The sequence below is a fragment of the Melospiza melodia genome, chromosome 3 (assembly GCF_035770615.1).
Source record: "Melospiza melodia melodia isolate bMelMel2 chromosome 3, bMelMel2.pri, whole genome shotgun sequence".
Classification (NCBI taxonomy): domain Eukaryota; kingdom Metazoa; phylum Chordata; class Aves; order Passeriformes; family Passerellidae; genus Melospiza; species Melospiza melodia.
In genome coordinates, this window is record NC_086196.1 from 126,211,123 (window position 1) to 126,238,967 (window position 27,845).

Here is a 27,845-nt window from a genome sequence, read left to right on the forward strand (position 1 = left end):
ATCCTTGCAAAAAGCCTGGTCTTTCAGGGAGACACATTCTACAGAGAGGAAGGAAATTTAACCCAGGGGCCAGTACCTGGGACCTGCTAAATCACTTTTCCACAGCAAAACTGTAGTGGGTAACTATTGACCAAATGAGAGATGAAGAAGCCAAATGAGGATGTTAGGGACTGCTCTGAAAATCTACAGGATGGACAATGGATTAGGTCAGTGCATGGAGGTCATCTGCACTGAGGCTGTCATCTTTGGCACCAGCCAAATGGGGTGGGAGCTGGGGATGGGGAGAGGGAAGAACGAAAAACTGCGGTTTGGGGTAAAATAGAGTTTTCTGGTTAAAGAATGAGACCAAAAATGCTATTTCTGAGATATGGGGAAGTGAGTGGCAGTCTTTTAATCATAACATGAGACAGAAACAGGGAAGACAAAGAAGGTATGTTCAGAAGAACATAAAAACCAGAGATGTCTTAATGGTATTTGCAGATAACAAGCTCTCAAGTAGTATAAATACAGTCTGAGCAAGTGTAACTAATATATAGCGCGCTTTAAAAAAGACAAAGCATCTGCATTTTACCTCTTCATGTTAACACACTGTAATAAACAAACAGCTATGGAAAGCAAACAACAAGGGACCTGGGCTGTGTTAAAAACTTTCTTGTATAACCCCAAGCAACTACTTTGTGCTTCAGCTTATATACACATAAAAGCTGTATATACTACAATTAGTGTCTGTAAGGTGATTTTAATTAAAATTTGGTGGTTGAAGTACTGTTTCAGTGTATAACTTCGAGAAAAGTTATGCAATTTTTGCCATCTATGGATATCTGGTACATAATTTCTCCCTAGAAAATACACTTTTTTTGAAAGTACAAAGCATAAAAAATGACTTGTGTTTCTGAAACAGAAAGAGGCTGGAATCCACTTGTTCAAATCCAGACTTTAAAATGACATAAGTGACACTCCAAGACAGTCTGGGCCATCATATTGTGGAGTTACCTCCTGTTGAGAAAGAGTGACCAGCAGGATGATACAGGACATGGCTGGTACCTGTCTGCACTAACTCCCTACACCTAGTGTCCAGGAAAGAACTTCCAGTGTAGTTTTTTACAAGCCAAAGGCAGGTGTCTGAGTATATACAGGTGTGTGAAAAATCTGTGGCTAGTTGGTCTCAAAGGAAGCAAAGAGAAATTTGAAGGAAGACTGAAATGACTCTTTCAGATTCCCAAGAGGACAGCTAGCTTCTGTTGCCCCAAGTAATGACAATATTGCTTCATTTGCTTTGATTATGAATTTCAGTTTTGTGATACCTGATTTTCTTTGCTTAGCCTCCTAATGGCTAGACAACAATTCTGTGCATGACTGCAGCAGTTTTGTTTATATATCCTGATAATTACACCTCTTTGATGGAGCGTGTTTTAATAATATTTGTAGATAAGCGGAGCTGCCGTCAAACCCATCGAGACTGGGTTTGTTCTCAGCTTTTGATTTTATTAAGTGCAGGCATGGAAAGGCAAGAACTGAAGCATTAGCTCAAACAGGAATGAGCTCCAATCCCTGTTCCCAAAAGCCAGAATTTTGAGACATGTGACAACCCCAGGGAGCACACAGGGCCACCTTCACCTTAGTTAAACTCCTCCACCTCTGTAACTCTCTTGTAATCCATTTTAGCGCCTGTTGAGCAGGCAGAAGAAGAGATATTTGGGGGAAGAATGCCAAGGGAAGACTTCCTTGCAGAACATTTTTGTTTCGTTGTTCATTAGCAGGTAGGCGACAGCCGTACATATCAACGTGGGTGAGCACATGGGGCTTTCATGGAAGACAGAGCGCCAACGTGAATTCCCAGGAGACTCATCTCACTTACGAGACGCCCACGTGCACACCGCAATCACAGCTGCACCAGCTACAGTTGGCTTGGAGCCTCTGCTCCCAAGATGCTGGTTAAAGATATCCTAAATTGCAATGCCATCTCCCATTATCCCAACTCCTCTGTCAGCAGACTCAAAATCAGGATCCTTTATAATAATGGAGAGGTTTACCAACACATTTACCACTAATATCATCTGCCAGGAAAGAACTTTTCATCACCTGTTTTAAAATATATATTAGTCTGATCACTTATTCCTAATCAACTTCATAAAACAACAGCACTGAAGATCAGCTGTACAGGAGCTCCTGATGTTTGTAATTTGCTTACAGGACCCACATTTAAGACACAGCCTCACTGCATTTAGAAATGTCACATCAAGGTTTCCAGTAGCTTCAACATTTCCCATTTCATTAAATGAAAGAAGGGGTGGAGAAAGGAGGAAACCGTATTTCTGCTCCACTTACTTGACAAATGCAAGAAACTGCATATAGATCAACTGACACAACCTCTCTGAATCTTGCTGAAACACACAAACAAAGCAAGATCAACCCAGGCAACTAGAATTTGCTGCTGTGGTTTGGGAAAATGGTTTAAAACTCACAAGGTTTTGGATACCTAGGTTGAATGCTTCCAAATGAATAACTGTGCACAAGCACACAGTGAACAGCAGATTTCAGAATTCAGTGCCTATCAATCTACACCACTTCAGTGGTAATCAACAGATTATCTTGGTATGACAATTTAGCTACAAGTCTCAGCCTGGAAGCACTTCCCTCCCCCTACACCTAAATCACAGTCAGAAATGCTCCAAAGGAGATTAGGGAGATGATTTTGCCAAGCACAAAACGCTGACCTAAACGTGTTCCTGTTTAAGTAGGTGGAGGTTCTAAATTTGACTGAAATGGCAATGTTCAGTCCAGCCCTTTTGTGTCTTTCAAGATTTGTATAAGCTTTTAAAGCCTCTCATTTCTTTTAAAGCAGGTTTTACTATGCCTAGAAATATTTTCTGCTCTTAGCCTTTTTGCTATAAACATACTGGCAAACTGCACATAACATATTCTGCTGAATCTAGAGAAATGACAGAGTTTGTGCTTCACCTGCTACATCTGAAAAAAGCAACAGCTGCAGGTGATGCTCTGGCTTGTGCCAGCACTTGGTAGCGGTGTTCTAGTGTACAAGAGGGAGGGCTGCTTCATCCATGTGCTTTGTAAGCTTTTACACTGTAAGCAAGGAGATCCCAAAACATAGGCTGCAGCATTTCTTATTTTCATCCATACAACACTGTTGAACCAAAGGGATTTACATTTACATGGATTAGTGAAGGACAAAATTAGCCTATTTTAGTCATTGTAAAATGACATTAAGATTATAACCCATCTCACACTCCCAAGATTAATTACTTCCCAACTCAATATATCAAAAGGTTCCTTCCGTCTAACAGTCATGCCAAACGAAAATAAAATAGTGGGGATATTTTCCTTTTTTATTTTCTTCTTTAGACACGATGTATTTTAAAACTGAAATAATTATTTGTTTAATTTTCTTTAAAGAATTAAAAAGGAGCACAGGCTATGATACTTGGTTAGAAACATCAGACAGCGGCTGCTGACAACTCGCTGAACCCTGAACTGTGACATCACAGCTGGTCACAATGTAATTCTTTTTGGAAGATGGAGCTCTCTTACACACCAGTGAGGTTGCTGTTCCCCCCCACCCAGCTGCTCCTGAGATTCTCACACGTGAATAACTGCGCCTGTATGGGAACATTCAGAGAAAATGCCACAAAGGTTTTGAAATGATAACCAGAAAACACACTGTGGTATTAGTTCTGTTTAACTTTATAAGAGCTTAAATTTTACTTTTATTAGCTTCTGCAAGGCTGAATTTCCCAGAATGATGTAACTGCTGTCTCAAAATAATCTGAAAATGTTTTTTTCTGTCCTCACACTACAGCTCTACATCTCCCCTCTGCTGAGCTATGTCTAGAATAGCTTATCTGAGATCAACTCACACATTGGTTTCTAAGGGACACAAACATAAAACAGGCTGAAGGATACCTAGGATGACGCAGAGAAACGTGTTTTGCACACACAGGGACACAAGCACTGTGGCATCATGTCAGGAATCCTCAGCCACCAAGGGACAGTGGCAGCGGCCTGCCCGCACGCTCCGCAAGGCAACCGCGCCCAGCCCGGCCTGCGGCTGCAGAGCTCCATCCTGGCTGCTGACAAACAAAGGAGTTACCTGCTGTTAGTCCTCTGGAGAGTGCTAAAGGCAACAAGTTCTTAACACAGAGTCCGTGAGGACACTTGCTCAAATATCCAACCTCAAGTGCTGGTCGGGGGCTGCACCTGAGGCTGTGACAAAACCCACGGCAACTCAGGCTGAGGGGGTCCCGGTCCATACACAGCATTGTGATCCCAGGGGGGCACCTCTGACAGCTCCCGAGCTGGGCTCCCAGGAGCTGTAAACCTAAACATGGCATTTTCCCCAGGCAGGCAGTTTATTCTGGCTTCTTTGCTTGAAGCTGTTTGCACCCATCCCTCCATCAGCAAATGCAGGGGCTGGTTTACAGCCCCTGTCCTGAGAACTGCATCTCCACGGGGCTGCATGTGTGCACCACAGTTTAAGCACTTTGGGACTGCTCACAGTGAAATGCATAAAATGCTAATGTATTACTAGACTCCTACAATATTTTTAAATAGCATCTCTGGTATATAGAACTATTTTACAAGCAAGTCAGTGTTCCATGACACCAAAGATTTTTATCTTTTAAAGTTTAAATATCAGTGAAAAGTGGGTGTTGATAGGATCTGCCAGCAGCACAAACAAAATGTACGAATCCAGACTAGAAATGAAATGATCTCTCCACAACAGGGAAAGTAAGGCAGCACAACAGAAAAATATTCCACTACACACAGCACCTTGAAAGTATTGAACAAGCAAGTAGAACAAAGATTTCAAAGCACATTTGGACATGTGCTTCTTCAAGCAACATGTCAAAACCACTACCTTCTCCTCCCCTTCTTCTTGACAGATGGTCTGACTGGGCCCAAGGCCACACCACCAAGCTGTGATCTTGGCAAAACCCACAAGGTAAATAAGGCTGGGCACAAAGTACAACTGGATGGGAGGCATGTGAGTGCTGAAGGATGAGATCCTGGTGATTCAGGCAGCAGCACAAGCTCATCTGAAACAATGCTCCGGCACAGCGCCAAGAGTGCTCTAGAGGTAAACACTACTTAGCGAGGGCTGTATCCATCTCCAGTTGAGGAGCTGTTTAAAAGGTTAAACACTTCAAGTTTCCTGGGCAAATCCCAACTATCCTTATTTTATTTCAAGCTACTACAAAAAAAAAAACAAACAAACAAAACAAACCACACCAAAATCTCAACAATTATTGATTTTTGTTTTCTCCTGTGCTGCTAGAGTGGTGTGAAGATGCAAGAAAACAGTACCATGCTGTTTTGCAAGACAGGATGTGCTTCATGCGTTCCAAACCATCTCTATATGGGCTTTGTAAGATCAGCTGATTCCCTCTGAGCAAAAAACCACCGAGGAGATGCCAAGTCACATTGTTTAGGCAATTTTTTTTTGTTAATTGTTGTGCAATGGAACCATCTGCCTGAGTACCAATCAATAATCAAAGCCAACCACGGCCAGATGAAAAATCCCTCTGCTTCTGCAGGTTTGAATGTCAAATTACCAGTACCATTCAAATTCTGATTTGTTTTTAACTTCTGATCAAAGCTAACATAGCTGGGAAGACAATGCTTTCCACACTCCACCTTCCCCCCTCCTCACTGCTCTGAAATCATCTGTCTCAAAGCCAGAAGTCTAAATGGAGTGTAGGGCAAGTTCAAAACAGGGAGGGTTGCTGGGAGTCTACTGCCAATTCCACTCTGCAGTCACAGCTTGCTCCCACAGCTCCATTCCAAGGGCGGACGACTCAGCTCTGCTTGCTGTCCAGGTTTAATAGGTTCAGCTAGTTAATGAGCAATGGCTAGATTGCATTCCAAGACTTCACAACATTTGTAAAGCAATTAAGTGTACACTTTCTGGGCCCCTCCAAGAGAACTGCCTTGCTCGGCTGAGAGGATAACTGGAAGGCACAATTTTCAAAACAGAATAGTTTGACACAATGGGAAACTGTCAGAAAATTCACCTTCTCCAAGTATCATGCTGAATGCATCATTCCTTTTCCACAAACCTCTCAAGAGCTCACTTACCTGTACACCCCTGGATTACAGATTGCTCTTGCTAAATGAAACCAAGAGCTGGAAGCCAGCTGGAGGCTGGAAGCATCTCAGTGCATGTTCAGTGCTGACAAAGCAGGCTAAGGAGCCATTGAGTCAACAAAGCAGATCTTTAATCTGAAAGCCACTGCAAAGGAAGGGGTACTTTTCACATGTATACTTTTTACACATATTCCCACCAGAGAACTGGAAGGCTCCTTGCAAACAACAGCACATTTATACCTAGATTTACAAAGCTCAGAAGCTAAGTGACTTAAGCCCTCAGGCATTCCTCACAAAAGCAGGACCATGTCGTTAGAGAACGAAGCTACCTCAGAAGGCAGAACTGGGGGAAAAGCAAACATTTCTATTTGACTCACACATGCATTTACCCCCTGCACTCTAGCACTACTGTTCTAACATATGTACTGCTGCAGTGCCCGTCCTGCATGATTGTGTGTTTTTAAACTCTCACATCCAAGGCAAAGATCCTTTCGTTTGTTACAGGGAGGCAACTTCTCTGGCAGTACAGAGGATCCTCAGCCTTAAATGGCTGATTCACAGTTGGGCCAAAGTTGGATCTTCCAGGGACTCTGAAAGGACAACTTCTACAGCTGCAGGCTGTCTTTCCCATGCTCTTCAGCTGAACCTGAGGGAGAAATGAGTCCTGCTGGCAAGGACCTGTCTAAAAGATATGCTACTTCTACATTACAGCAAGTGTTGTGAGCCATGACCACTAAGCAAGTTAGCAGATGGCACCCACACTGAGAGAGCATCCTCCTCTTCACGTGTGAGACTTACAAAAGTCTGGATACTTACTGGTTTATAACATCTTTACTAAAAAGGAAAGAAAAACAAGAAAATCTCCAAACGCTCAAGGTCCCTTCACAATCCATTTCTGCAAAATCAGAAATCAGATTCCATTTCTCTGAGCACATCCACTATCTAAACTGGAGATAAGTTTCAGGAGTAAAAAATCCCCCCCTTACTCATTCACCAAAAGAACTCTTCGCTGAAGACTTTTGCAACAACACAAGACTGGTCTTTTTACTTAAAAGGCAAAACCTTGGTATGGAAAAGAAGCACAGCTGAAGTGTTATATAATTTTTTTCTTCTATTATTCTCCATTTCCTTTGCACATGCCAGTCAAAACTATAAAATACTTGTGGGAGAAATGCAGAAGGCACGGTTTCACATTCCAGAAGATCCATTTCCATGTGCTGCATACGAGCCAGTCGACCACCCAGGAAAGCCAGGCAAACACACTTTGGCCCACCAGTGCTGCAGTTGCTGACGAGCAGCCCTTCTCTATCAGGGCTTTGCCCTGTATTCCCTATGAGAAAGAAGCATCAAGCCTGGGGCTGCATCACCTCTAAATCTGCCCTGAAACAGTACTGACAAGCAGACCAGCACTTTCTCCTCTTGAGAAGTGGTGCCAAGTGCTAAATATTTTTAATAAACTGACCACAAAAAAGGAAATAAAAAAGGACAGAAGCCTGTCTTACTATCACCTACTTATTTGTCAAATCCTTCCATCCTATCCCTTTGCCCTCCATCACAGCACTTTCAGTCCAGTTTTGTTAGAGAAATGAGAGCAAGGTTGAGTCATATGTAGTCTTGAGAAAAGGTATGACCAGCTATTTTCTCTCCCTAAGAACCCTGAGCAATGTTACTTTCTTTTCATACATCAATCACAGAAAGGATTGGTAACTGTTTTAGAGTCACTAAAAATTAATCAGCCCCTGAGAGGCCAAGCTGGTTGAGAAACTGCTGGCAGGAGCAACAGAAGTAGGCATGACTTGCCTTTAACAAAGCAGAAGGCATTTGGTTTTAGTTAAAGGGGTAAAGGGTACTAAAACTCGGCCAAGTATTTATTTATTGGACCAGAGTGCCTGCAGCAAGAGAGGAGGGTGAGATGGTGTAAAGTTTTTGTAATCCCAACCTTGGAAGAGAGGCAATTGAACTCTGGTTTCACTGTTGGAATAAGACAGCACTGAAAATCTTTGGTATGTGCTGTAGAAATGATGATTTATAGAAGCAATAGGGTGTCAGTGTGTGTGTAAAACCAAAAAAGATCTAAAAGCTCTAAAAGCCCTAAAGCTTTCCCAAGACAATACCTTTTCTTTAACCTGCTGGCCATAACTTTCTGCCAGTTCAAGACAGTCAGGAGCATGAGGAAGCAATAAGCCACCAGTGAGATTGCTGCTTTGCAGAATGATGCTTTCAGTTCAGCAGTGGGGAATGCTGACTGGGCATCACTGAAGCATAGCCTTGGATCTCTGCAGCGTTAAACAAATAAATTAAATAAAAGTTACAAGTATCAATGGAGCTTTATGCAGTCCTGACCCAAATGTCCACTCAATGGCATGGCTTCTTGATAATACTTCAGTACGGGCTAGTATGTGCTAGCTGTGAATTTTTTGGCCCTCAGTGATGTCCCCTCACTTGGTGTGAGAGTAACATAACAGGGGTGGGCAATGAGAGACCCCCAACTCTGAATTCATTTCAACTCTGGTGAACACAACTGATTTTTGGTTCATGGCAAAGCACAAAAAACATGGAGGTCCATCTGAGGATGCTGCAGAGACTCATTGGATGTGTGGCAGAGAGCAAGAAAAACGATAAAGAGGAAAAGTGGGATAACTATGCAGTCCTTAGCTGGGACTGTCAGGCAACAGTTAATGCTGAGGAATCTTGCAATTCTGTTTATGTTCTTTCAGCACAAGCAGGTGTTGGGAAGCCCAGGATGGGAGGGGCATGCAGATAAAAAAAAGAAAGAGGAACCACTTTTTTTTGTTGTGTGCGTGATCTATTCAGATGAATCTTTTTTACCGACAGGCTCTCTTCCTGGAATCAGCACGGATGCCCAAGTGACACTTCTGTGGCTCTCTGATAAACACACAGCGTACCTCAAATGTCTAGGTTATGTTGCCTGTTTGTAGTGGAGGCTTTGATGGGAGTTCTGGGGTTATTAAGTAATTTTTAACAGAGACATTATTAAAACCTTCCAGCTTTTTAAAATTTAGTTTTATCTTGTTGAAGTTTTTTTTATTTTCATACTATTATAGTCATGTGCTGTAACGCTTACCATCTGAAAAGTGAGACCGAAAGGACACATATCCATTGACACACATCTCATTTCTTCCCTTGACACTTTGAATACAACTGTGCACACGACGTTTACAGTGACAAATTTTGCACAGAGGAATGCTCTAACCTGCAGATTTCTCGCCAACTGCTGCTGCTCCTCGTCCAGTGCCACAGCCACCTCTCTCCCTTTTGCTGCAGCCTTTTGTTACTGAACGTCAGTGTGACTGGCTGACATGGTTAGGGTGGCTGACATTATGCCACTGCTCTAAAGGAAACAAGGCAGAGGGCAAAGCAAAAAAAAACAAAAACAAAAAAAAACAAAAAAACAAACAACCAAAACCAACAACACCCAACCCAAAACCTCTACCCATCTTAGACAAAAGAAATCAGGCTCAAAGACCTATGACCAACCTCCCTCTTCCCAGTTATAAAGAAGGTCCTTGCACTGCAATGGACATGGCATTTCAATCAACTCCTATACTGGGAAAATGGGTGCACTTCTGCCTGCCCTAATACATATCCTGGAGTGCTTCAGTTCCCAGACATTAAAGGCAAAGGTGGACTGGTGAGGGGAAGGGGAGGGAACAGGAAATAAAATGGTTAAAACCAAAGAAACAAACCAACACGAACAAAATAAAAATGAACCACCAAAAATGCAACCCAGCATCAGACAGGAGATAAAGCCTGGCCTGTGATTCAGCAGATTCAAATGCTCAGAAGTACAACAGCCTGTGTGCACTACTAAAAAACAGCAGCAGTCCATTACAGTATGGATTTGCAGCACTTTGTCAGCACTAATGATGTTACCTCATTAAAAGAGATAAATGCCTTACTGTACTACCAAAAGCATCTGCTCCTTCCTTCTCACCTGTTCTCCATCAGGGCGATCAGCAGCAGTGCAGTGAAAAGAAATCAAAATACAACACTAAACTCATTTAGAGCCACTTGCTAAAGTTGCTTTGTGTTGTTCTAATGTCAACGTTTTGATGTCGTTTTTTAATGGGGTTATGCTATGCTTCCTACCAGGTACCTCTTCTCTTGACACTAAATCAGCATAACAAAGAAAACAAAGCCCTGTGAACCACCACGGCCCACCAGCTTTCAAAGGACTTCTAAAAAAATAAACTAATGTCTACTTCAAATAATTCATTCACTGTTGAATAAAATGATTCAACTTCAACCACAGCAGGTGAATTAGGTAAGGGGGTGACAATGACTTCTCTCTGCTAACACCCTCTGACACATTGCCACGCTCAACACAACAATCAATTTCTTCCAACAGATTCCCCTCTACATGCAAAGGTAGCAGTTTACAATAATGAATGTTTTATGCATTATTCCTTTGTGTATAGGGTCTCCCAAGTACACATTATTGAAGTCTATTAAACTCTCTATTTAGCAGAATTACCAATGTGCCTTTGGGGAAATTATTACAATGAAGCTGTACTGGTATTTAAACTCCAGTTGTTTAACAATCTTTTCCTAATCACCAATCCAGGTATCAACATTAAAGTGCAGTCAGATTTCTTTCAGTGCAGCATAAACCTGTCTATGAGCTGCTTATGGAAATTCATTTAAAAGAATGAGTATTTCAACTTGGCATGTTTTTCATAATTAGCCTCAAACGGCTTGTGATTTAAAATAATAGGAACTCCTTCCTGATCCTCTTCACCAAGCAGAGCCCTCTACAGTTAAACCTGGTTACAGAACCAATTAATTATTTGCAGCCAGAGTGTTTCTGTCAGCATACTAATATCTGCAAGATACCAGCCCATTCAAGGAAAATTTGGCCAAGAAGGTCCCATTCTTTAGAAATGGCTTTTCTGTGAGAAAAAACCTGTCCTGGGTGCAAGGGATGGAGCAGTCCAAAAGCTGCCTAAAGGCAGTGCATGCCCAGGTCCCTCCTCTGGTCCAGATACAACTCAGAGAGTTGGGCAAAGCCACAACAGAGCAGTTACTAACTGGTTTTTGTGCCCCTCAGACCATTTCCCCTGTTCATTTTGCACAATACAGCTTTGGCTAGCTACTCTCTAAATGTGCTTGGTTTTGTGGCAATGAGTCAAACTTGGTTCTAAATTTGTAATATGTGTCTGTACCTGCCGTGACAAGAACAAATATTTTTCCAATGGGAAGAGTCTCACATTCTCAGGGGAAGAGGAAGTAAACTTCACCCTTCTAGAAATCACAGAATTCAGCTTCCTGGGGTGGGGTAGAAGAGACCTAGGTCTCAACCTTTTGGGTTTCCTCCATGACCTTCAATAAATCACCGTGTTCCTGCCCTCATTTTTCATCAGTATGAAGTGCTCAGGTTCTATCTATGGGGCAGTCAGGCTCTCCAGCAAACACAAAAGATATCTTGTTCTTGCTAGTATGTTACACTAACAGTTTTACAGCTTCAACCCCAGTTCAATGTTCAGTCAACCTTCAATGAAAAAATCAGCATTAATTTATTGAAAAAACACTGAGAACAATCTTACAAAACCAGTGGTCACAGAAATAGAATATAAGTAATGGAGCTGAGCAAAAGGACTTGACATCTTATGAACATCTTATGAAGACATCTTCATTTATGAAGATACAAAATTTAGGCCATCATACATGCATGTTTTGATATGCCAGAATTCAAATTTTATGTCAAAATACAGATAAAGGGAGGACTAAAGCCATCACTGGAAGTTTGTATGTATACTAAAGATTCTTCTGACAAGTATGAGTCATATACTATGGGCTTTTCTTGGCTCTAAGGCAGGGCTGCACAATGAAGTTGTTTCCACCAGGACCAGAAGTCCTTCAGGGAACAATCCTCAGGAAAAAAGCACAGCAAACAGGTGGGCATATTTTAGCCGTGCACTAATTTCCCTATAAATCAATGGACAAAAGCTCTTCCTTTCTCCAGTTACAAACCCAGAGCCAAATCACCTTCTCTGTTTTACAATCCCATTGACATTGCTTAAGTTACACATGCACCAGAGCAGATTTTGTCCTTGGGGGCACTGGGAAACCAAACCTCCCATAAATAAGAAAGGAAATAATCTGTTCACCTTCACTGAAGTGGGATGAGGAATGTCCCTTTCACCTAAAGAAGGAGACATATGTCTAAGAGACAAACGGGAAATGCCACTAATTTCACTTCAGCTTGCCTCACCATTAGGAAAGACTTTTATGTACTCAAAAAGTTTTTCAGGCATTTAAGACTATTTTATGCAACAGCAGATCAGCAGCCCTGAAGTCTATCAGCTGTTGGCTTAGAGAAGTTGCTGGTGTCTACTTCACTGTCATCCATCCTGTTTGATAGGGGGGATCAAGGGTGCACTCCATTGCCTGAATTTGTCAGTCCCTTTTCCTATTGCTTACTTCTTTACCTCAACACTATTTTCACAACCATGAGGTGAAATGCTTCTGCTGAGCTGTACAAAGTCCAACCCTGTCTTTAGCTTAGTTTGCTGATGACTGGCTTTACCCCATCAAGCAGATTATGGTCAGCTTCATCAGCACCACCACTGGCATAAGAGGGAATGGGGCAAGTCCTGGCCAAGGACAAGGTAGGAAGAGAAAGACAATGAGTGGTTGTAACTGGGACTGGCATAGGCTGCCACAAAACCTCTGGTCCCTGATGTGTGCCAGAAGACATTGTACAAAAATATGACAAGTACACGTTGTGGCATTTAACACGGGGCATTGCAATATCCAATGTTCCTGTCTTGTTATGGCATTGTGTTGATCACAGCAGAGGACAGACCTCACAAAAGCACCTGGCAATACAATGCCACGTTTATTCCACAGTACTGGGCGTAGATCATCATTTGTTATGATGGCAGGTGGACCAGCAGCCACCCCAGCCAAACTGTCACTTTGTCTCTCCTGCCACCTACTGTACTGAAAACCAAAATATGTGTCACCAGCTCACGTGTATTTCCACTCGTGTTTGGAAATACTAACCTTTAGTTCTCATAGAAATGCCACTGCATGCATATGGGAACTCCCTGCTATCATCACTCATTCAGCAATGCTATCCAGTGTTTCCTGTTGAAGGCTAACTCCAGCACTTGGAGCTCTACTTAATTCACTAATGCTTCAGGGTTAAAATTAGCATTAAATACTAAAAATTCTCCAGAGTTTAGAGTGCAAACCCCTCTCTCCTTTTGCCCCACAGAGAATTAATCACAGAAGATTTATTTTAAACGGTGAACAGGCTATGATACCCCACAAACCTCTGCCCCTTAATTTTCTGTTATGTCCAATGACAACACTCACTGGGGGCAAAACCCAGCAGAAAAGTAACTTCCCATTGAGCGTGTGATTGTCAGCCTGTGCGCAGGGGTGAAACTCCTGCTGCACTTGAGCTGCACAACCAAATGAGTGTCACCCAAGAACAGACCTGCCCCATGCAAGAGTCTGTTTCAGACCATGGTTTACCCTTGTCCTTTTAACCTCTCGCTCTCACAAAGCCATCGGAGCAGGTCTGGCTGTGCCACCCGTACCCTCAGCAGTGCAGTGCTACCCACGGCGTCCTCCCACGCAGTCCCACTGCCGACGACATCACTGCTGCAAAAAGGGCTGCACTGATGCTTGTGTCCAAGCAGGGCATCCCAGGAGGAGAATTCTTTATTCATAACTATCTGGGTTCTGCCATCCTTCTGGACACCGTTAACCACAGTGAACAGCATGGAGAAGGGCAGCAACGAGTCTGAGCTGGTCCAGACTAGTCCAAGCCCACCACAAGGGCTTCAAATCCATTCATGGTACTAGTATGTGGAAACCAACTAGCAATCAACTCAAAACCAAATAGACAGATATCCCATGTTAATTATCCCATGCCATTCTCCCAGAATGCACAACAAGTTTATTTTTCAGTATTTTATTATTAATTTTTAAAAGTATTAAAATAGAAAACTACAAGATGAATTTTGTAATAGAAATCTCATTACTTTGTAGTAAGAAGCTACCTTGTGGGTGCTGGTTTATTTTCCCATGTATGGTATTCCCTTTTACCTACTCAACAGCTTGGGACTTTATGACAGCAGTTATCTTTGATCCAAGGACTATTGTGATGAGGGAGGAAGGCATCCAACACTTGCATGATCCAGTAAGCAATCAAATGTATTTATTTATGCTGTGACCACAGTAATCAAGAGGTATTAAAATGTGGAACGGAGGATCAGTTAAGTGCATTTTAAATCTGATTTTTCCCTGGTTGTGGTTAGGAAATTGTTGACTAGCAGGACTCTTTAGGGTCTTTACAGGCTGCAATTAGTGAAGCAGATACAGAAGATAAATTGCTCCACTCCTGCAAAAGCAAGTCTTATTTTTGCAAGTAAGAGTGGGCCTTTCATCTTGGCACTTAAAATTTGATCAAGTGAGAAAAAAACATTAATATAATTCCACTCACTCCCAGATAAACTTCTCTGAAAAATGAGGACATTTCTTCTCCTTAAACAAATCCGACAAGGCTAAAACTAAAAATATTTTTGTAACACACAGAGTTCAGTATGAACACTGGAAAACAATTGGCAAGAGCAATTGGAATGTCTAATCCCAGCTATTTAGCCACCAAAATGCTTCAAGAGCTGTGATACATCCACTTAAAAGCCAAATATGGCTCACAAATAGCTATTAAACATGAATGAACTTATCAAGAAACAACAGTATGTTCCCATTAATTGTACAAAAGCTGCAAAGAGGTTAAAAAAAAGACATTTCTACAGCATCTGATCAGAAGTGACTTTCACTGACACCAATTTAATTTATAACAAAATCAGGGCAATAAGCTAAAGGATCACATTAGCAGTTAGTAATGCTACAGGAGTTATCAGTGAAAAGCTAATGAAATGAACAGAGCCTTAAAACAACTTTGTATTTTTTAACACAGACTTGAAAACCAGATACTGCAAAGGCACTGTCAGAGGGTGCTTGAGCATACTCGCTAGCAACTTTCAGACAACTTTTAAGGTTCCCTAAGGATGCTCCAAGGAAATTCAAGAAGGCAATTTTGTACACAAATGCTATCTAGATTGATGTATCACTTAACAAACCTTTACCTTAAACCAAAAATTTAATCTCCAAAAGAACTTTTACCTCCGCTGTGCTTGATCACATGGAAGGCAAAGAGATTTAAGCTTGTTTGGTCTATGGCCGATGGAGACTTTCTAACAGAAATGGAAACTGGATGATAAGCAGGTAATAAGCTGCTCCCAGAGTTTCCCTTGCTTTGAGCAGAGTGAAGCCACTGGGAGATTTTGGAGCAGATTCTACAAACAAGCTGTTAAGAAAAGCCGCTATCCAGAAGGCTCAACAGGAGGAAAAAGGAAGCAGGGAAATCGCAGTTAATGGGATTTGGCTGCATTCAGAAAACAGCTAGGTTTCAAATACATTACAAACAGTCCTGCACTTCACTCCTGCATCAATTCATTGCTGGATGAGAAAAATTTACTTAGATTTAACTGTTTAAAATAAATCTTGTCTCTCCCCTGAAATGTCCTTTGGATGAACACATGACAAAGAGGAAATTGCCACCACTACACTATAACTTCTATAATTTTCTGTTAGGGGGAAGGAAGGCTAGGGATTTATTTATTTTGAGGTTATTTCCTAAGTCCCATAAATGGATGCTTGGGCCATTCACCTTAGATATCACTGCACAGTACTATAAAGTTTGCCTAAATTTTCCAAGGGAGAGAATCACTATCCTGTCCCATCGAAAGGATAATGTGACATCAAACATAGCGGGTTACCTCTCTCCTAGCCCCTCTCTCCTTGTCACAACATAAGGAAGTTGAGCCACCTCAGCAGGAGGTTCTCAGTGCCTCCCTTCCCAAGCCTTGGTGTGGACATCCTGCTCATCCTCCAACGTAGGAGAGAGACTTAGTAGTTTAAAGCAACTAATTGAAAGAAAAATTGCCATAGACAATGTCCTCTACCTTTGCAAACTGATGCCAACCACAAGACATGATTCAACACGTATGAACTCCATACTCATCCCTCTCAGATCCCAAAGGAGGCAGCGCCACAGTACGTGCCAGGAGGGAAGAGGCCAGCAGCAGCAGAGAAATTTCTAGTCTAATCATGAGACAGACAGAAGAATGGAAATGATAGGAGAAGTGAGATAAAAGAATTAGGGGGCTGATAGCATCAACACACTTTAAGAAGAAGGAGAGGAAGTTGAGCGGCTGTGAAAGAGGGGGAAGGAAGAGCAAGGCTGATTTTCCCGATAGACAGGTCATAAACAGTTCCCGAAACCTGCCTAGTCGGGCTGCTTGTCTGACGTACAGATGCAAAAAGCAACACATGTGGCATCTTTGAAGCGGAAAAAGGAGACGTTGAGGACTGGGGCACTCCGTAGGGGGAATGAAAGACCTACCAGTCTTCTAAGTGCCATAAATAGAGACGAAGCTAGAGCTTTCAACCAATAATGAATGTGAATAGTTTAAAATAGTTTAGAATGGTCACTAAGACAAAAATCTTAAAAACTAGCTCTTCACAAATGCATTTTCTTCTGGAAATCCCACACCCACTGCTGAGAGATTAGCTTTACAAAGTGAGAATTTAACTGGAATTGCAGCTCTGGGTAACAACAGGAAATGTTGCTCACAGCAACAGAAAATGTAGGATGATTAGGTTTTTGGGGAAAAAGGGAAAGAAAGTTACAATAACTATGCAAACAGAATAAATAACAGTGCTGTCCTTCTCCAGAACCTTTCCAAGGATCTCAGAGCAATCGACAGCCATTCCCTATTAAAGGCTGCTCTGCTATGGCCACAGCTTACTGCACCATCTAGGTCCCAAGCCTGGCTGTACTGCTCATGTTCACAGCTCTGTCCCTCTGCTGATCCTCACACCAGACATCAGCTGATGGGGGGTTTGTGCCCTGCAGGACCCCAGCTGGGACTTGGGATGTTGCCAAGAGCTCCTTGTACATAAGTAACGAGGTGGCCTCATCAAGGGACAGACAAGACAAAAGGTTTCCACCGAGTGAGAAAGCTCCAAGCCCAGAAGGGAAGGCCCTCCCCACGCTGAACGTGCTGTGCTCAGCGGCTCAGCCCAGCAGAGCGAGCGGGCTGGGAAAGCCAGCCGTCTTTCAGACAAAAGTGTAAAAAAGCAGCAGGAGGAGAAAAAGGGAAAGACAAGGTCAAGTTAGAGGGAGGCAAGCTCCAGACAAACCCTCCCCTCCCCAGAGGAAAGCACCTCAACAGACATTGCTGTGGAGTCAGCAATGCAGAAGATACTACTCAGCAGGAGAACACGTCATGTTAAAATACAAATCGTTGTTTACATGCTCCCCCAAGTTCCTTAACTGTTGCTGAGAATTTTAGGAAATACTTTGCATTGGACTTGTTTTATTGCATGTTTCCCACCAATTTCCAGTTCCAGTTTCTACTTCTATTCTTAATTTTTAATCCCCACTGGGACAAAACAGTAACATTTAGATACTGGCTTGCTAAGAAAACTGGAGTAACTGGGAGTTATATTAACAATACTTAAATACAGTCTATTTAAAGGTTTGAACGCATCTTGTTAGAACACTGCATAAATTAACCCAACCTAATTCTCTAGGATGTAACAAGATCTGAAAAGCTCCAAGTTTCATGTTCTCTCTTACCACCCACTTAAAAAACCAAAACCCAACATGCTGGGGTTAGCTTAGGTTGCAAACGAAAACAAAATTCACATTCAACTGAATAAATGCAATTTACTCCTTGGTGCAACAAAGATGATGCCACAACCAGCTCAAAACCAAAGCAAGAAGAGGTTGTCTCCCACCCCCTCCACGCATACCCCCCTCATTTTTGCTGTTAATGATGTCCCCCCAGCCTGACTGCTCAGGATCCCTAACTGCTCGCTCCATCCCTCCCCAGTGACTGAAACCATCCCTGGATGGAGCAAAGCGTGCCCTGCTGCTGCTAGGCTCACAGTCTCCCCTGCACTGGCGGCCAGACAAAGCAAACTCCAGTTGCATCACGGAGCAAACTCATTTTCCAGCAACCTCCCAGCCCGGAGTTTACTGCTACTGTAATCCGGTGCTGTCAACAACGCCGCCTTTGTTGCGCGCCCGTGTGCGCCGCTCGCGTTGTTGTTTTGCGTGTTTTATTATTTCTTTTTTATTATTATTATTTATTTTAAGGAGAATTTTTGTTTTAAATGAGTAATCTGTTTTCGAAAGATTTCTCCTCCGTGCTGACTCCACCCTGTACTGTAAACGAGACATTACCTTATACAAGAATGAATCTGCTGCATTCCTCTGTCTAGCTGCCTCGCAGCACATTTCCTACGCTCACAGCAGCCCCGGCAGTGCATGCTCTCCCACCCCTTCCCCCCCACCTTTTTCTCTTTTTTCTTTCCCTTTTTTTTTTCCTTTTCACTGCCTCGCTGTGTTTTTGTGTAAATGATCTCACATGACTCAACAAATCCATCTGCCTGGAGCAGGCCAAGTTTGGAGCCTTCCCAGGAGGGAGGAGAAGAATTGCTTTGTGGAAAGGACCTGGAGCTTTGCCCTTTCTCTGGCTCAAATTACCCGCCTGTCAGGCCTGACGGATTTGGCTAAAAATAAAAGGAAGCGGGCCGTGAAAAGGAGATGAATGAGCTCAGCAGTTCCTTAGATAACATGGGGTCTGGTGTCGCCCAAAGATCCCAGAGCAGGAACTTCGGATGCCGGACATGTAAGTGTGGTGCTGCAGCCTCAGTGAACTCGGCTGCTTGAGGACCAAAAAAAAAAAAAAAAAAAGGCACAAAAAAAAGGCAAAACTAACCATACGCTGTTGGAAATAAATGCCTTAAAGACACTCAGAGCAGGAAAACTGCTTGCTGTAGATTTGGGCTTGTAAATGGGGAGATTACTGGGGTTTCCAGAGGGGAAAGGGGGTGTGGGGGGTGTGGCAGGGGGCCGTACGTGATGTCAGCCTCCCGCCCTGACCAGGGAGCCTCTGCATCCTTCCTGCAAATGCCTGCCCAGCGCCCGCAGCGGGTATTAAGCACTTAGTTTGGCAATGTAATGACACACTGCAACAATCTGTAATGCGAGGCAGTCAGCAAAGCCCTGGCTCGAAAAGCTCTTTCTCCTAACCATTAACCATATGTTTGGCTCCGCCGCCGCCCAAGCGAGCGGGTGTTCCAGCGCACCATCTGGTTTCTATCCACACAAGCAACTGCAAAGCACAGAGTATTTCCCTCTGGAGCTGTGTCTTCCTCCCTGGCCCCTGGTCCCCACCCGGCTCCCCACTCCTCTGCTCCCCATCTTCCTCCTTCCACCCCGTTCCAGCAGCAACTTCACCTTCCTGTCCCACTAATGGCTTGAAGCAGTGGAGACCACAACCACCCCACCAAAGGTGCAGCAGAAGAGCTGTCTCGTGCTGCCCTCTGTGATCTCACACGCCTACACACGTGTGTGAACACACACACTCAGAGGGACTGCATCCCCCATCACCGATGTATCACATTAAAACATCAGTGTGCTCTCGAGTGGCCCAGGAGCCGCTGCAGTGTCCATCACGTCTCGCTCACGCACACATGCGCACAGCGAGTGCTCAGTTTGGATTACATCAACTCTGTGCCGACACTGCAAAAGGACTTCAAGGATGTACCTAACAACAGGAGGACCAATAGCAGTTTTATCTCCTGTTCTCATGCAGGGCTTTCTATGGACATCAGGTGTTGGTCCCCATCCCACCAAAATAAGAACGTTCTGGGGGGACAAAAAAGAAGTACAAAAGGAAAAAGAGAAAGATAAATGGAATGAGAGCGTGCTGAAGAAAAAGGAATGAAAATATTTACTTTTCCTGTGATAACTAAACAAGCTCTTTCTGAAACGATAAAAAAAGCTTTCAAGTGTTGTATTTTAGAAGGCCTTGTACCATATGTTTGTTTTACGACTTTATGAATTCTAACTACTATTTATGTTTTTAAAGCACTTCCATCATTCCGTTTGTTTCTGAAGTACCTATGGGACATCAGCAGTAATTTTCCCCTCAGGCTGGCCAATTTAAGATTAATCATGACCTATTGCAAGAAAGTATTCAGGGATGCAAGCAATAGGATATTCAGCAAATCCAACACTTGCTCCTTTAAAGTAAGTTTATATTCTGCAATGAGTCACACATACTGTGTTTATCCAAGTTACCAGTGCTACAAGGGAAAAAAAAAAGCCCATTACATTTGCAAATACATACAAATCACAGCTGTAAGCACCCAACTGCTTACACCAGGACTTGTTTCTATGACTGGATATTGATTTTTTTAAATAATGTGTCATTATACCAATGTTGATACAGCAACTAGCTTCCTGGAATATGCAATTTAATACTAAAAAAAGCTGGTTTTAGGAAATATCAAATCCACACCCATTCATATGCCTTTTAAATGTCCTTCTTGGTCATGACTACAGCAATGCAAAGCCACAACTGCTTTTTTCCTCACCTTGCACCTAACGAAGAAAATGCACTTGCCAGTTAAAAACAGCTCAGTCTAAAGCAATAAAAGCTTTGCTGATCTCAATAAAATACTGCAGAACTTCTTCAACAACTTCTTCAACTGTTGCTAGAAACCTACATTGGAAAAGATGATGCATATTTTTCAAACTTCCTCCGTATGAGAAATCGGTGAAAGAAAAAGCACACCGTAGGCCCTTATCCTAGAATCAAACAGGCGTGGGGAAAACCATATGCTTGTGAAAAGCCTGATGACTTCACTAGGATTACCTAAGAAGATTGAGGATAGGATCTGCTCCCAATTACAAATGTGGAGTGCAATTAGCACTGTATACTCCCCCTGCCTTCATTCTGCACTCCCCTTCAGTGAGGGAAATAATTAAAATGATTTAAACTATAAGAAATGCATTTTAGCTAGGAATTTACTTTTCCTACAAAAGGGGATTTAAATATGTTAAAGTCCATTAATTCAAGATAATATGTTGCAAACATTAGTATGCTTAAATATCACACATTAGGTTTCCTACAACTGTGCAATGAGAAATTGTCTTCACACACAGAAAACAATTGGCAGTCGTTCTCTAAAGCAGTAAAGGTCTAGGTGTGGGTCTTTCAGCAAATAATGATCTGCTCTGATCCAGAAATCCTTTTAAAGGGGGAATTCAAGGGAAATATTTGCAGATTCAGGGTTCTGCAGTCTGAAGGGACTGCTGATCATGTGACCTTCTTCCATGAAACAGGCATGGAGCTTCCCCGCCTACATTGACGAAGCTGTAAGAGGTCGAAGGAGAGAATCTCCTAGGGTTAAAAAAGCCCGTAAAAAACCCCAACAAAACAAAAAACCCAGTCTCAGATACAACAGCCTGACATAAAGCAGGAAGCTACTGCAGCCCCAGCATCACTCCCCAGCACTGTGGGATTACCCACACCCTCTCCTCTGGTCTGAATGAATTAACAGCCAGCTACTGGGGCTTGTTATACCTTCCTCTTCTCCTTGTCACCTTCCTCTACTCCTCAGCCCCTGAACAAAGGGCCACTGGCAGCCTGAAACCCAGCCAGTTTTTAAAGCATAATAAAAAGTGGTGTCACATTATTACCTGAATCCACTGAGTCCTCTTGCCAACAACGATGTTTATGCAATCACATTTTTCTGTTTTTAAAAACTTCTGTCTTGCCTCATTGCTCTGTGTGAAAAACAAAACAAAAGAGATAATTGATTAACTGCAAGCAATTATCTATTATTTGCATTATAGCAGTTTTGCAGTAGATACTCAGGTCTTTTGTTTTCTGCCTCATCTCATAAAAATATTAAACAAGAAAAAGTTTTTTCCCCAAAATTACTCATCGATCAAACAGAAGCAATAGATACCAGTTTGGAGAGGCAGATGAGATACCACAGCCCTCCACTTGTAGAGCTACACAGAAGAACACAACTCTCCTATGTCCAAATCCTCTGCCCTCTTCCCAGGCCATCCTGCCTGGCAGCACCGGGACCAATGCCAAGCAGACAGTGCCACCAAAAGCAGAAATACAGAGGGAGAGAAAGCTCATTAAATTTCTTTCAGTATCAACAGCAAATACATGCCACTAATAACCACAGCAGTGATGTAAAAATAAATAAAACTTGCAAAATTGCACAGACAATAGATTACTTAATCATAAAGTTTCTCCATACTCTGTACCTACAACATGATTTAAGTAGTGATTCCACTTAAAATTCTCAAAAGGGTCTTTTAGTCTGTGTTTACTCCTTGCTTCCCATATTAGTAGCTTTAAGCTTTAGTGTCAAATTCTCCTGCCAATATACTTCATAGAAGACATTTAAATAAGGAAGAAAAAAGCCCATATGGTAGAAATCCAGCTGAAGACACAACCTCAGTCCCCCACCCACAACCTCTCTGAATGGACAGAAGACACATGCTCAGTAAAGGAAAATGGATTTTCAGTACTGGAAATGCCATTAGTATTTCATTGCTTTCTCTGAAAAAAGAGATGCAACTCAACCATGTGTTCATGGTCCCTTTCCTACCTTCACAAGGGCATACACAATTAAACCCAGACAGAGAGCACAGGCTGGGGGATATGGCTGCCATACCCTTCCTGCATTTCAGGGCTCAGGCTTTTGGCATACTCTACCCATTGTTGACACGGATGACTGACAGAAAGTTTTGCTGCAAGATTTTGGTCACAGCAGTGTGACTGAGACATTCTCAAAAATCAGCTGGAAAGACGAAATTCTCGCAATCTCTGGAACAGAGTTTAAACCTGGGTTTGGCCTGATGCCACACAACACAATGAACACAGTCTAGTGCAGGGCAGAGCAGAACAGAAGTGACCATTGCCTCTGGCATCTGCTGCCAATGAGGGTAGGGCCCCCTCCCAAGCAAGGAGGGTCTCCTGATCCAGGTGACCTCCCCACTGCATCCTGGAGTCATCTACGCTCAAAACGGAGCAGCCAAGATCTGGGCCAGAGGATGGCAGGGAAAAACATGTCAGAACAAGAAAATTCATTTAATGGGGACAGAAAATTGGAGGGTTGGATGGGGAGAGAGCAAGAACTGGGGTTAGGCATGGAGAACTAACTGCCTGCTGGCTGTACAGCTGCAGCGCTGCTGAAGAACCACGTCCAAGACTGTATTATGCCAGAGCACAATGCCATTTGTTTGCTTCCTGCAAAGTCTTGGTGCACCACAGGTATGTTGAAGAGAGAAGGCTGATGAGTTCAAGCACTCACCCCTGAGGAGGGAGGGAAATGTGGCAGGCGAGCGCTGCGTGCTGCAGCTGCCTTCACTCTTGGCACAAGGGATGTACCTGAGCTGTGCACCAGGCTTCAGGGCAAGAGTGCATGACAACTCTAACAGCTGTTGGCAGCAAGGATGGCAGCCACCCTGACACTCCCTGCCACCCTCTCAGCATCCAGGCAGATGAGCTGTGCCTTGGAGAGCTGCCACGCAGCTCCAATGAAGCTCCACACCAGTCATTTAAACTCAGTATCCCTCAAGTGGCCATAAACAGTGAATTCCTAACCAACCTGAAAACCTGGCTTCTCTCAACTAAATGTAATGAACAGTCACAGCAGAAGGGAACTGCATTTCCAGTACACGAAACACTAGGGAGTATAGAGACATCTCAGCAGCAAGGCTGTAACATCCTCAGGATCCTTTGTCCTCTTAAGTCTCTTCCTGCAAAGTGGGGCTTCCCAAATCATCTGTCAAATCCTGAAGCCTGACACTGGTAAATGGAGTAAGATAGTGAGGAAATTACAAACTTCTTCAGTAGGCTTTGAGTACCATGCCATAAATAAAAATATGGGCCAAATATGGGACAGCAGGGAAAAAACAAGATGCTGAATAGGGAGTTTGCCCAGGGTTTGCAGCTACAGCTGGCAGCAGGCAGGCGACTTGCAGAAAGAGAAGAGTGTGATGAAATACTCAAAAACTGTCCATGCATTTACAAGATTTGCACAAATCCATTTTATACCAGAGTGTCACTCTGAACTTATAGACTCATAGAATGCTTTGGGTCAGAAGGGACCTTAAAGATCAGCTGTAATGTTGCAATGTACTTATGTATGAAAATAAAATTACCAGTAAATAGCTGAAACTTCCTTGGATATTATGCTACCTTAGACATTAATAGCTTATAGCAGAGCACAGGTCCACAGTCAATCAAATGCACAACACAGGAAGACAGACCTTAAAGGTAAATAATTCAGGACTTGAATTCTTTAAGGTAAATAATTCAGGCGCTAATGAATTCACTGACTGTAAATAGGGAGTGCCACTGTGAGGAACCCTCCAAACTGCCCTACATCCAATCCTCAGGAGTGCAGAACAGAAAACTGTCAGCAGAAGCATGTCTCAAACACTCCTGGCTACAGCAAGACTCTAACACAAAAGAAGTCCTGGACAGGAAGAGATAGCTTCATAGACTGGTTCCAGCGCTCCGTACTGTGACCATGGGCTGCTGAAAAGGATGTGCACTTTCAGAAACACCACTTGGGCAAACAGTGAGGTGGCTGTGATGCAAGGAAGCTGACCCATGTTGCATTCAACGGAAGCACTGGGGAAACCCTTCAAGGGTAGCCAACATGGCAGTTTAGTCTAGCAGTGCTAAAAACACACAAGACTATGGGTGAAGCTGTAAGTCCTTGTTAAATATGACACCCTGTAAATAAAAAGAAGCCAGACAACTCCCCATGTCCTCCTCACTTCACAATCTTTCTTCTCTATCCTCTTTGATTGAATATCGCCAAGTGTTTTTATCCACACCTCAGAATTCCTGTGCATCCATCAAAAAGCATTTCAGCCAGCCGAATCCCATCAACAAACCACAGGATAAATCCTCATAAATTCTTAAACTACCAGCAAGTGTCAGTCTTCCCAGCCTGCACCCTCTAGTACCAAGGAGCTGTTTTGCAAGCAGCAATTATTCCTGACCAAGCAAAGAAACTCTACCAAAGTCAAGATGCAGACAGCTGTCAGTAATACAATGGTTTTGCTGCAAAAAAAAAAAAACCCAAACAAACCTACCAGGATTTTTATGCTGTCTCATACTCTAAAAGTAGTATTTAAAACCACCCTGAAGTTGCCTCACACCCTCTTATGAGACCTACATGAAACCAGACTGTGGAATAAAATCCTGCCTTTTGCAGGCAGACAAGGGCACATCAGCAACAATAGCCAAGGCATTGCAAGGTTGCTGACGAGCCTGTAAACACTGTATGGGAACATGCCTGTGGATCTGCAGTGGTAAACACAACTGCTGTTCTTGCTCTGTGCCCAGCAGAGATAGAGATCTCATCACCAGCAGAGATCTGGGTCACCACAAGGAAGCTGGAGTTATCCCAGCACCATCATCTTTTAGGTAATGCTCCCAGGAGGGGAAACAAGTATGTGGCAAGGTTTCATCTGATGAGGTGCTGGTTGTAAACAAAAACAGTGACTGGGGGTTTCCTTGCTCCTTGGTGATATCATCCAAATGGAAAAAAAACCCAATGAATTTCATCTGATGTCTTGTATCCAAAGTGCTTTGCAGAATGAGTTTGCTGCAAATGCAAGGTTCAGATTGCAGTTTCTCAAATGCTTGTAAATGCACCTTGACTGGCAAAGTCTTCCTCGTAAACACCAGGCTAAAAAGTATTTGTTTGCTTATCTTGTACTTCAAAACTGAAAACCCAAATCTAAGGAAGGAAAACCCTAGAAAGACAATGTTTAAATTGAAGTATAGATTTTAAATATATGATGATTGTGAAAAACAAATGTTCTGAGTCTCCACACAATCAAGAAGCTGACTATCCAGGCACCTGACTGAAAACGAGATCACCTTTCCAGTCTCTGCTAAGCAAAACTTTTGCAACCTTCCCCTATGCCATTTCCTTGTTTACATCTCATGGTTCGGGAGTTCAACTTTTGGGGAAACATGAATGGTAAACCTAGAAAGTGAAATGTGATATTATTTACAGAATAGGAGAGCACGCTGTTCACAAGAATTTGTAGGCGCACACATCCCAGCCCTGTTCCTCAGTTCAACACCCACTCCTGAAATCCTGTACCAACCAGATTAACTGATGTACACATGCCTGCACTCTTGGAGAAACAATAGTCTCTTTCAGTCCATACAGTCTTCTGAAGAACCAGGCAAAAACGTCATGGGAGAAGTTAGGAAATATCTGCAGAAAGCAGCACACAAGATGAAAGGCAGAACAAGCCTTTTAACTTGCACAAAGTACATAACATGGAGGATAAACACAGAACTTAGTTACCTAGCCTCTCTTCCAAAGAGATATTTTTTATTTTCCCCAGGATGGAAAAGAGGATTGTTGAAACAACTTAAAAAAACCTCAAAAAACAACAACTGGGATAGTGGAACAGCTCACTTACAGACAGGCCATTACAAGCAAAATTCAGCTCCAGGAGCTGTGGCAGACCTGGGAGAAAATACACACTGCCCTGAAGTGCCAGGGTGTCCAGCAGACAGCTGGGATCCTGGCTGGTGTGATGAGCCCTCCTGTCCCCAGTGCACAGCACTCCTTCCTCCAGTCCCCTCCCAAACACTGTTGCTACAGAAGGCACAAAACTATTTTTTAATTAATCCAGCACAAAGTTTGAGCTGCCTCAGGGTTAAGCTAAACATTTTCTGTCTTTAACCACTACAGCAGAACTAACTACAGTGAAAAACACTTCACCATAAGGCTAGGGAATTGAGGACAGAAAAGAAGCTGCAACAGTCACCCCTGACCTCTCAAAATTTCGCCTCCAGAACATGCAAAAATAAGAAACTGAATTTTTAATCAGCTGAGAAACGGGGCAGGGAGACACTCTTGGTAAAATTATTGTTGTGAATATCACATAAAAAGCCTTATGGAATTTTACCATCCACCTTCTGTTCCAAACTATAGGTCTCCAAATAGCCTATCAGACAAAATCCAACTACACACACTTTCAGGAAAGCACTCAGCACTGAGAGACATTTAAAAAGCATGTAGTTCTACAAATCCTTTTCTCCTCTCACAAGGGGCTGTAACTCCTGCAGGAAACACATGCTCCTGTAACAAAGCAGGTATTCTCTGCATGTACTCACACCGCCTATTATTTTTTTAATCATCTGGTATGCATCTTCCTAGGCATGCTTATGTTAGAGGAAATACTAGCATTAGGTCTGCAAAAGAACACTGACTACCTGTTCTGCATGAACACCCTGAAGGTTAATAGTGGAAATCGTGGCTTGAATTCTGCCTCTGCCTTGTCCATACAACCACTGGCATTCTACCACATGTGCTTCCCCCCACCCCAGCTCATGTTCACTCTCTGCAGCATTTTACTATGCAGTCCACCAGTACAGTATTTTTCGGATGTAGGAGCAAGTCAAAGCATATTTTGATGTGTCTAGATTGCAGAGAAAAATTGAAAGTTGATCACAGAAAGTTGATCACAGAAGAATACAAGTTGCTTTTTCATTTCACAGCTCCAAGAGTCAGAAAGGGTGAGTAGAACCCTGATATATACCAGATGTTTTAAAGTAAGGTAGAAGAGCTGGTGTCATGAAAGCTTCCTGACAGCTACCAACTGGCCTTGCTATAGTGAGCAGGGTCTTCTGCCTGTGGAAGATTACAGTCTAATGGAAAGGGAATATTCACAGCCTTCATGCACACATATAATCCTACTCTCTTTTATTGAAAATAAATTTGACAAGTCCATCACTACTAAATGAAAAAGCCTCAAAACTGCATCATTTTGT

The 27,845-nt window shown here is 42.8% G+C and overlaps 1 protein-coding gene across 1 annotated transcript in view; it reads right to left on the reverse strand.

Moving 5' to 3' along the window:
- BACH2 (BTB domain and CNC homolog 2) overlaps window positions 1-27,845 on the reverse strand; it is a 181,594-nt gene that overhangs the window by 116,692 nt on the left and 37,057 nt on the right. The window contains exon 2 of the mRNA XM_063153015.1: window positions 21,704-21,790. The gene's annotated coding sequence lies outside the window, so the exon portion shown is untranslated. The remainder of the gene's footprint in view (window positions 1-21,703; window positions 21,791-27,845) is intronic.